Here is a 12,114-nt window from a genome sequence, read left to right on the forward strand (position 1 = left end):
TACAGATGAGGAAATTGAGGCAAACTGGGTCAAGGGCCCAGGGTCACACAAGCTAGTAGGGGTCTGAGGCCAGATTTGAACTCATGAAGATGAAGGCTTCCTAACTCCAGGCCTGGCACTCTATCCTCTGGCTGCAACCTAGCAGTCTATATACATGTACATGTATATGTGTACACACACACACACACATACACACACATATAATATGTATATGTATGTATATATGTATATGCATGTATGTGTATATTTATGTGTGTCAATATCAATACCTATGTATCTATGTAGATACATATGTATGTGTTATATAAAGATTGATGCATATATATGAATATAATAACATAGTAAAGGGTTGGCTGGCCATAAACACTCTGGTATTTGTAGTTCTTCCAGATTGGGAGGAGGGGAAATGGATTATGTCTGTAGGCAGAATGAAAAATGAAAGAGTTAACAGCACAGACAACTTCTCTCTGTGCAGCAAGGACTGCTATAAGCACCTGGCTCTGGTTGACTATTTCCATGGTTCTGGAGTTTTTTCAGACAATTAAGGCCTCATTGGCTTGTTGTTCCCAAACTCAGCCTTGGTACTGCTGAATTGCTTTGGAAGGGTAAGGCTGTGGCAGACAGTGGATTGTGGCCTTCCTGGCCCATTTTTCATTTCTTTGTGCCTACCTTTTTGCCTTTTCCCTTCATCAAGAAACCATCCTGTCAATCTTGCTTAATGTAATTAAGCACAATAATTTTGCTCAGGATTAAGGTTGGACTTCTCTTAACATACACTCCCCCCCAAAACCAACCAACCAGACCACCCCCACTTCCCTACATGGTGTACATTCAGGGCTTGTGGATGCATAGGGAGTCAAGCCATTGGATAGGCATTGTGTAAAGGCTTCTGGCCTGGGTGTCAGGAGATTGGATTCTTTTGCTGCTCTTCACACGAAATTGCTCTGTGACTTTTTCGTGCTTATTTTTTTTAATCTATAGAATGAGTCTGCTGAATTACATTGTCTTAAATTCTCTGATTCACAGAAACGACAGAAAATTGATTATATCCAATCTATGGTTAATGACAGCATAGTATGGGTAATATTTTTGATTTTGGTTTTTTTTGCTAGAATTCTTACTTGTCTGTGGCCACATTTATTCTGAATCCCATGTTTTGTTTTGTTTTTTCTCCCAGGCTTTGGGTTTGTGGTCCAGGTTTAATTTGTATATGTATTGGAGGTTGTGTTCAAGTTCAGCTGACCCTGGTTAACCAAATCTATTTGTGGGGTGGGTTGTATTATATAGCAATAGAAGGCCAAGGGATGAGCTAGTTTTCTACATGACTGTACTTTATTGCTACATAAACTATTTGAGCAATTGGAAAGTAAAACTATATGAACTCCAATGGGTAAAACACCAAGGCACTAAGAGAACAAATCATTACATAATGCAAATCACTTGCCCTCTTCAGACCTCAGTTTCTTCATCTGTAAAATGAGGAAGGGGCTGAACTAGATTGCCTCTGAAGTTTATTGCCAGTTCTAATGCTACCATCATTGTTTCTTCTGAAACACATGCATAGGACCTCTCTCCTTACTTAGCTGACAATTTTTTTAAACTGGCAAGGTTAAAAAGCACTCTAGATATTATACTTGTGGGTACTGATGTACCAGATGACTCTGCTTCACTATTACTGATGGCCAGAGAAGTCCTGCTTCCTTGATTTTATGGCTACTATGACTCCTTTGGCAGTATCAATGTTAGATGGCACTACTACTGTGGTTCCCAACCTGCATCTTGTATGGACCACCTAGTCTTCCCCAGGTCAGGAATGTTCTCTCTCCTCACCTCTGCCTCAAAGCACCCCTTGTTTCCTTCAAAGCTCAGGAGCACCTCTTATATGAGGCCTTCCCTTGGCCTCTGGTAATGGTCTCTCTGGCTTGAGATCGTACTTACTCATGTACAAACAGCACTTTGTCTACTAGAATATAAGCTCTCTGAGAGCAGAGCCTGCTTCCTTTTCTTTTTCGTCCCTAGGGCCTAGCACGTGTCCTGTAAACAGTAGGTGCATAATAAATGCTCATTGAAGTGAATTGAATTGAATTAATGGGCTTTGGAGTTACTGAAGAGTTTTTATGTCTCATTAAATGATTTAGTATAATAAATAAGCTCATATATACATAGATAATATAAATACATTCTATTGATTAAGTAATAGCTATTATGTATTTACCTGTAGATGTACATACTACTAATATTCAAAGATTTGTAGCTACAGCTGTGATTGATTAAAAAAATTCATTTAAACCCACTGAATTTATAGCAGCATTTTTAGCACAAGTTTTCTCAATCAACAGCTACTAATATTGGTACTGTAATTAACACATGCATTAATAAAGGGTCCTTGAACTTGAAAAAGTAAAAAAAACCCATAGTTTCACAGGTTTGCTGAATGATAGTAATATAGATCAGTCTTTAGATTATGTAGGGTGTGCAGCCTGTGACCTCAATTATAGTGGCAAAACACTTCCTCTTTTAATTCCATAACTCCTAGCAAAGTAAGCACTAAGTAAGTACAAATAAAACTGAATGAATGAATGAGTGAAAAAGAATTTATTAAGCACTTACTATGTTCTAAGCACTGAGGATATAAGTAGGAAAAATAAGACAATGCCAACTTTAAAGGAGCCAATACTGTAATTGGAGGAGACAACATGTAAAAGCAAGTTCAGCCACAGGGCAGATGGAAAGGCCCAAATGTCCTAAGGATGGGGAAGATGGCAAGACCCAGAGGTCCTTGTGTTATACCAGTAGGTCAGATAATATTGCCAGGAGTCTTCAGGACGTAGAAGCAGAGTAAGGCCTGGTGATCTTCCATCTCTTATGGGAAGGAATAAAGTTGGTGATTCCCATCTTGTCTATGCCACTTGAGCAATCCAGATAGGTTCTGGGAATCTGGGGCCAACAGAGGGAGGGAGTGATAGGAAAAGGTACTGGGGAAAGATACTCCTGTTGATGTTGAGTTTTCCAATTTCTCAACTGTCCTGGAGGGGTTCTTGGACAGCCTGATGCAAAAAAAAGGAGGCAAAGAGGGAAGACAAAAGGAAAAGAATCTATCATATTAGTAGGCCTTGTTGGCCTGGCTATCTCTTGTTTGAAAGGATGAAAGATTCTCGGATCAGGTTTTAAGATCTCACACTTAAGTAATTCACCAAGACTGACTTCTCTTATTGAGCAGCTAGTAACAAGCTGAGTGATTAGGTACTGAGAGGTCTTATCAGCCAATTATCTCCATCAATCTACTTCAAGTCATCCTGAGTGATCACCATTCTTTCAGTCCAGCCATTTGATTAAGGGTTATGAGTCAAGAAGGCAATAACTCAAATAAGATTTTTGTTCAGAAATTTCTTAAATTCACATGAAGTAAATGTAGACTCACTATTCTATGAAGAAAAATAAAGTTCTCTAAATCTGGAACCCATTAATTGAAAATAACTGGGGTGTGTGTGTGTGTGTGTGTGTAAGTGTGTGTGTGTATGTGTGTATATATGTGTATATATGTGTGTGTGTGTATATATATATATATACACACACATATATACACACACACATATATATGTGTGTATATGTGTGTGTGTGTGTATATATATATATATACACACACATATATACACACACACACACACACACACATATATATATATATATATACATATACATAGTTGTTACAATTGAGGTTTGGTTTGGAACTAGGATTATCTAATGTTATTTAACATACTATCTATTACAAATAGCAGTTCTTCCTCAGGAAATGTTCTGTAAAACCAAATGGGAAGTTTTGGACAAGGGTTTTTAGTCGTTTTGCATGAAAAAGTAGGTGGTTTCACATTTTTCTCATTTGACATTATCCCACCTTCCAAGTCTTATTATAATCTTCCTCCAAAGATGAAGTATAGAATACTTCAGTCAGATTAGATCACCCATTGCTCTTCGTATGTGCTTTGTACTCTCCTGATGAGATGATTTTGTTCACATTGTTCCCTGTGCTCAGAATATCCCTACCTTCAATCATTGCCTGATGAAATCCTGCCAATCCTTCAGAATCCAGCTCAAATGTTAGCGAACTATTGGCTCCAGTCCTAGAATGCACCTCAGAAATCATCTTGTCCAGCCCTATCATTTTGCAAATGAGGAAACTGAAGACTAGAGGCTATGACCTCCCCAGGGTCACACAGGTAGTAAGAATTAGGCTATGAACCCAGATCCTTGGGCTCTAAAACTAGTACTCTTGCTACAATATTATACTTTTCCAACCATAAATTCCTTCCATCATTTTCTATAGTTAGCAATTATTTTTTTCCTTCTTTAGACCTCACAGATCTCTTTAATGCTCTTTCCACATTCTCTCTTGTATTATAGATATTTATGTCTGTGTCATGCCTCCTATTAGATTATAAATTCCATGAATGCAAGGATAATATCATATTTATTTTTTGTACTTTCCCCAATGTCTAGTGTGGAATGCACTGAATAATAGTCAGTAAATATATATTAAATACTCACTATGTGCCTGGAAGCTAGGTGACATAGTCAGTGGAGTGACAGATCTGGAGCCAAGAAGACTCATCTTGCTGAGTTCAAATCTGGCCTCAGACACTTACCAGCTGTGTGACCCTGGGTAAGTCACTTAACCCTGTTTGCCTTAATTTCCTCATCTGTGAAATGATCTGGACAAGGAAATGGCAGACCGTTCCAGTATCTCTACCAAGAAAACCCCAAGTGGAGTCACCAAGAGTCGGATATGACTGAAAAATGGCTGAACAACAACAAAGGTGTTAGGCATTGTACTAAATGCTGATGACACAAAAAAGAGTCAAAACATATCCCTTGCTCTCAAGGAGCTTACAATCTAATGGATAAATGGGATAAATACAGCTTAATAGAATAGATTATAGATTTAGAGCTGGAAGGGATCTAGAAGCCATCCCCTCATTTTTATAGATAAGGAAATTGAGCCTAGAAAGTTTCAGTGATTTTCCCAAGGTCACACAGGGATAAGAGGTGGACTGAGCTTCGAATTCAAGTTTCTTACTCTACATCTAGCACTCAGCGCCTTACTATACCACCTCAGATATTTGTTGACTTGGTTTGGCTTGTACTTTTTTGAATTTTGCTATGTAATCTGGCATGTACTGTACTCTTTTAGAGTCTTATAAATAACAAATCTAAGCAGATTCAGTTCCATAATGCCAGAGAAGACTTCTGGTGAATGCCTTCTTGTGGGTAGGCTACACACATGCTGACTGTAGTGGGGCCAAGATTGGCACCTTCCATCACAAAGTGGCAAAAATCAAGGGTTAATGAGGGACTAGAGAGGCCAAATGAGGTAAGTCCTACCGTGATCAGTGCTGGCAGTCAGGAGATTCAGAATTGGTGAGGGAGCCAGGATGTCTGAAATCTTGAACATTGTTATCAACCAACACTGAGAACGTTGTTACCAAAGTATTACCTAGAAAGGATGTTGAGAATTTCAAACCTATATGGAAGAATCTGGGGGAAGCTGGGAATCTGGATGAGATGAGATGAAATAAGAACCAAGCATATGGACTTTAAGAGGACTGCATTTAAAGACTGTGTTTAAAAGGACTACATCTTAAGGACTTGAGAGAATACAATGAAGTGAAAAGGCCATATCACATGTGCCAGGCAAGTCAAACCACCACTACTACAATGTCATCACCACTCCTTGGACCCCAATGAGATAGCCTGGGACTCTGAACTCAAGAGCCTTGGGAATAGCAGTGGCTTCCCATATCGCCAGCACTGCTTTTAGATTGGGACCTGCAGTCACCATTGAGGCAGGTAATCACTGTGGAGAAGAGGTCCACTTTCCATGACTAACAACAACTACTAGCCAATTGCCATTGACAGACAGATACATCCAGAGGCTCTGGAAGCAGAAGCAATACCCAAACCACTGGTCCTATTTCTAGACCCCACAGCCATCATCTAGGGAAGCACTTCCTGTGGAGAAGGGACCAGCTAACAACTGCTGACATAACTTGGAATTGTGGTGCCAGATGGATTGGAGCATCAGGCATTGATACTGCTCTCCTTGGCTTATAGATGTGTGATTATAAGCTCTGAGCACTACATGTATAAACATCCTTAGAAAGAAAAATAACTTAGTGAAAAGCTCATCATTAATACAAATTGTAAATACCATAGAAAAAAATGAAAGAGCTTCCTATATTCCATGATAAGAAATGAAAAGGATAAAGGTCTACATATAGTTGAAAGTCAGTAAATTATTCTGTAGGTGATACTCTTCTGAATAGTAAGCAATTGGTGCTTTAGGGCCATCTGGAATTTTGTGGCTGAGCATAGTTCCAATGCCATAAGGCAAAGAATTAGTGGTAAGAAGTGTGGTTGTTCATTATAATGGATTAGTACAGGCTTTCCAGTCAATATGGGAGAGTGTGGGAGCCAGGTTACTCATGCGCTCCTCGAAAACAAGAAAAATACCAAGAAAAATGGCTAAAAACACATACACAACAAAAATTTTTAAAATGAAAATGAGCAAAGTAAATAAGAGTGCCAGTATAATGGGGAAAAAAAAAGAAAAACCAGAAGCAATTAATCAGAAGTTGAGATGGAAAAAATAAATGATGCAAGGTATTCCAAGAAATGTCCCCAGATGCCTAAATGATGCACTAAGAGAATTTACATAAGAAATAACACCGGTAAGACAATCAAAATTAAGTGGTAAAAGAGTCTGAAGGAAATTTTAAAGAAATGGGACATAAATAAAGCTAGAATTACATGATACTAATACATGTTAGAAAGAAATGCTAAAGAAGATGGTATATGGAGAACATAAAAGCAAATTTGGGAGAATCAATAGGAAACAACAAACAGACATTCAAATGGAAATAGAATTACAGTCAATACACAATTTAGCACAGTTCAAGACACATAGTAGATGCTTAATAGATGTCGATGGAAATGCTCAGAAAATCGCGGAGTTAGTAAAATAATTAGAAACATGCAAAATCAAGCAGTAGACCTAGAGGACAGATTATGATACAGCAATGTTGAGATTGTCAGAATTTCAGAGAATTTAGAGTAACCAAGACATTTGAATCTGATAGTCTAGGAAATCATTAAAGATAACTTCCCAGAACTAGCAAAGGCAAACTCTAATATTATAAATATAAAGAATCCATAAGACCTGTTAGCTGAAGAACCAAAGATTCAATATGCCTCATAGCCAAATAATGTCTTCTGGAGATATTATAATTAACTTCCAACATTATAACAATTAATAGATTTGTTATTTGAAATTATTAGAATGATTAGAAATTATTAGAATTATTATTAGAAAATAAATCATTAGATAAATATTTCTAAGGAAAATCAAGTATTAGAAAAAATATTAGGTGCTGCTAGAAGACAGAAATTAATTACCAAGGAATATTAATCAGGATCACAGCAGACTTCTTCCCAAGGACAAGGGATAACTGTAAAAATCTGAATACAATATGTACAAATGTAAGGGAGGTGATCAGAGATGTCTAATTTGAGAAGCTTCCCCGCTGATCTGATGAGATTACAGGGTGTGGGGTTCATTTGGAGGCTACTAAAGGCAATTTCCTATTGAAGTGTCAGAATGCCCCATTGTGGCTATATTGTTGGGTTTTAAAGACTGGGGAATGTCTCTGGATGATTAATAATTAAAAATAGGCCACCCATGATCTACAAAAGTAAACTGTGAGATCCAGCTCAACACCATTGGGAAACCTTATGTATTCTTGAGGACATCTGAATTTGTTTTTTAGTTGGCCAACAACTTACTTCACTTGTCTGGGCTTCTCTACTGAAGGGACTCATTGGAAAAACTTTGTCTGGGAACTCCATTTTGTGTTGTACACCCAAGTCTATTGGGAATGTTTGTATATAGGATGATATGTTTGCTCACTTACATTCCATTGGAAGTACCACATGTTGGGGAGAGCTCCAGGTGCCCTGGAAACACATCTCAGGTTGTATGTAACATTTTTTTCTTTCCATTTCTTTTTTGTCTCTCCCCCTCCCCTCATTGTTAGCTGTTTGTTTTATTTTGATTTTTCTCTTTCCTATTGTTTTGGGTGGCACAGGGCTTTACAAGGTATCAGGCAGGTGAGCTATGAGAATGTTGTAAAATTTTGTTTGCCTCTTTGTGAGTGAGTGAAACCTCCATTTCCATTAGCTTTGGAAAGCCCATGTCCTCACAAAAGATTATAAATGTGAGGAGTGGCTTTAGAGGAGGTGGTCAGGAACCGTGCAGAACTTCAGCAGAGCAACTGCTAAGCTAAAGCCTCCCCTAGTCACCCAGAAGTGAGGATCTACCAACTGTGTCTGAAAATACCATAGTTAAATTTACCTGTAGAAATCATGGAGTGTGTATATTCTCTTTCCTACTGATTCTGTTATTAAGTGGTCTCTGCTTGCTTGTTATGGATAAAACTGTTGTTGGAAGTGGTTACTTTAATTTCTGTGATATATAGTACTATTGTCTCATTGAATCAAGACTTGTCTTGGGCCATTTTAAATGTCAGATTAGAGGTCTTTATCCTTAATTCCACATGTAAGATGATCCTGCAACATGTCATCTATGAAATCCTCCAGATTGTAGATTGAGACAGATGGCACAGCTCTGAAATAGGAGCAAAAATGTCCTCATTGAGGAGTAATCCCACATGGGAAATCAAAATCTCTGGACATTTATTGGTGGTGCTAGTGAGAGGTAGATTTCAATGATCATAGGATAATAGATCTCCAGTTGGAAGGACTGTCAGTTATTTAGTCCAATCACCTCATTTTGCAGATGAGGAAATTGAGGCTCATGAATATTAAGTGGCCTGCCTGAGGTCTCATGGGTAGTTAGTAGCAAACTCAGGTCCTCCCACTCTAGAATCAGTGCTCTTTCCACTTCCCCAGGCTGGAAGAATTCGATGGTGGTCAGTTTTGAATGAAAAAAAGGCTGGGCAAGATCTAATGATGGTACATTTTTGAGGCACACACATTTCCAGGAGCATGACAAACATTTTTATTTAAGCCTTCTGTCTTATTCCCTTGAAGATTAGAAGGACAGTATCTTGATGTAATAATCCTAGGATACTGGCTGACACTGAATATTTCAGTCTACTCCAATGCAACATTTTAAAGAAACTTTACTCAGGTTTCAAGATAGAGACAATCACTATTCATTTGCTTACCAAGAGTATTTGAGAGTGGATATGCTGACTGGCTTTATCAAGCTTTGACAGACTTATTCTCATGATCAGAAAGTGTTTTTAAATCAGAAACAAAGGATGAATGGACCTTCACATTACTGTACTTCATTACTAGAGAACCTACTTTAGAATCTACTTTAGTAAGTGACTGTAAGAATTCAAAGAAATACAAAGAATTGAGGAACTCAAGGAAATAGAGCCACTCCTTTGTACTGCTGCACCCATTGAAACATATGACAATAATTATGAAATAACAGCTGCCATTTGTATGGCTTCTAAAGGTTCACAAAATACATATGTATTTCCTTTGGTTAACAGCTCTACATTAGGCAAGATATCTTTTTATGTGTGTGCTCATGTGTTTTGGTCAAGACCTATGATTTTATCAGTGTAGGGAGCTTCCACTGAGGAAGTCCAACAACTATTTTGAAACTTAGGATCTTGGAGAGTGTGTATGCATATATTTATTTTTTGTTTATACATATGTATGTATGCAAGATATTATAGCATATGTTATACTGTTGAAGGTTCTCATTACAATGGTATAGCATTCTGTTGGCCAAAGTGGTGCCTATTAGATGCAGAGTCCCATAACACTAAGATAAATTTTCTGCATTCATCATAGCAGGCAATAGATGTTGATGCACTTAAATTGCTTGGTTATTATTTTTATTATTATCATCATTATTATCATTGTTTGCCAGGAGGTATCATTTCTCTATCTCTAGGAGCCATCAAAAAGTGAAGACTAGCAATCATTTAGGATGGGCAATTATCACAGCAGAGGGAGCAGAGCCTTAATGACTGTTGGAGTGACTGCTCCTGTCTTAGATTTTAGCAAGCTGACCACTTATTCTGTGTGTTTGATTATGTAATGTCTTGGTTTTTCCATATATTTAGTTTCCATTTGGAATTTAGGCTAGGTTTTTAACACCTAGAAGAAGCTCTTCTCAGTGATATTTGAATTCCAGTTCTTGGCTTCACTATGGGAGATTTGATTCTCCAACAAGAATTTCTTTTTATATTGTTCATTTCTCATAAAAAAAAAAAGATTTACTCTTGGATACAGAAGGTGAGATATAGGATAAAGCACACATTTTCCTTTGGTAAATAGCATTTTATGTTTTCCAATTACATGTAAAGATAGTTTTCAACATTCATTTTTTATAAGATTTTGAGTTCTAATTTTTTTTCCCTCCTTTCCCTCTCCCTTCCCCAAGACAGCAAGCAATCTGTTATAGGTTATACATGTGCAATCATGTTATATATATTTCCACATTAGCCATGTTGTGAAAAAAGAAACAGAACAAAAGGAAAAGCCGCAGAAAACCAAAACCAAAAAAACAAAGAAAAGTGAAAATAGTATATGTTTTGATCTGAACTCAGACTTCATAGTTCTTTCTCTGTGTATGGATGGCATTTCCCATCATGAGTCTTTTGAATTATCTTAGATCATTATATTGCTAAGAAGAGCTAAGTCTATCATAGTTGGTCATTGAACAATGTTGCTGTTACTATGTACAATGTTCTTCTGGTTCTGTTCACTTCACTCGGCATCAGTTCATGTAAGCCTTTCCAGGTTTTTCTGAAATCCACCTGCTCATTGTTTCTTATAACATAGTAGTCTTCCATTACATTTATATATTGCAACTTGTTCAGCCATCCCCCAATTGATGGGAATCCCTTTCATTTCCAATTCTTTACCACCACAAAAAGAGCTGCTATAAATATTTTTTCACGTGTAGGTTCTGTCCCCTTTTTTATGATCTTAAAGAGCACATTTTAAAGCTGGAAGGAACTTAAAAGGTCATCTTGTTTTCATCATTTTATAAATGAGCTAGTTCATGTCAGAACCAAAGCAAAAACACTTGGTCACATGATCTTTCTACTTCAACACACTAGCTCCATTTTCTGGTGAATAGAAATATGTTCAAGAAGGCATGGCATATATCTGAATAACCTTGTACCCTGGAGCCATTAATTCATATTTTGTCCAATTTCATAAGCTTTACGCTCTTTAAAGAATTTGCTTCTCTCCTTGGAACTAGTTAGATTTTTCCAAAGGCAAGGATGTCCTCTTTATGCCTCCAATTAGAAATAGGGGTAAGGGAGAGAACCAGTTTGAGAAACACTAATCTATTCCCAGTCTGCAGACTAATTGAAAAAAAGTCAGAGGCCCATCAATTTTTTCATTGTTTCTTTTATTTTCATGAGTAGCTACCAGATGGAGAAAGGGTTAGCTTTGTTCTTCTTGGTCTCAGAAGGCAGAATTAGTCCAATTTTAACTTAATAAATGGGTGAAAAATAATAACAACAAGACTTCTTCATGAATCAAAATGGTTAGAAATGGAATTGATTGTCTTGGGAGCTAGTGGGCTCTAAATCATTGGAGTTCTTCAAATTGAAGCTGTGTGATCATTTGTTTTATTTTTTCTATTTTTCAAAATTAATTTTATTTCATTTCCAGTTCCAAATTCTGTCCCTCTTCCTTCCCTTCTTTCATCCATTGAGAAAGCAAGAAAAACAAAATGTTAAAATGTATAATCAAGGAAAACTAATCTCCATATTAGCTGTATTCCAAAAAAATGAACAAACAAAAACCTCTGCTTCACTCTATACTCTGAATCTCTTTCTGGGAGTGAGTAGCATATTTCATCAAGAGCCCTCTGGAACTCTGGTTGATTATACCGGGCTGATCAGAATTCCTAAGTTTTTCACATTTGGGTTTTTTTTTTGACCCTATCATTGTTTTTATATAAATTGTTCTGTTTCTGCACTTCACTTTGCATTAGTTCATATGTCTTCCCATTTCCCCCCCAAAAACTATCCCCTTCATAATTTTTTACAGCATAATAGT

The sequence above is a fragment of the Phascolarctos cinereus genome, unplaced genomic scaffold (assembly GCF_003287225.1).
Source record: "Phascolarctos cinereus isolate Bilbo 61053 unplaced genomic scaffold, phaCin_HiC Scaffold_1;HRSCAF=81, whole genome shotgun sequence".
Taxonomy (NCBI): Eukaryota; Metazoa; Chordata; class Mammalia; order Diprotodontia; family Phascolarctidae; genus Phascolarctos; species Phascolarctos cinereus.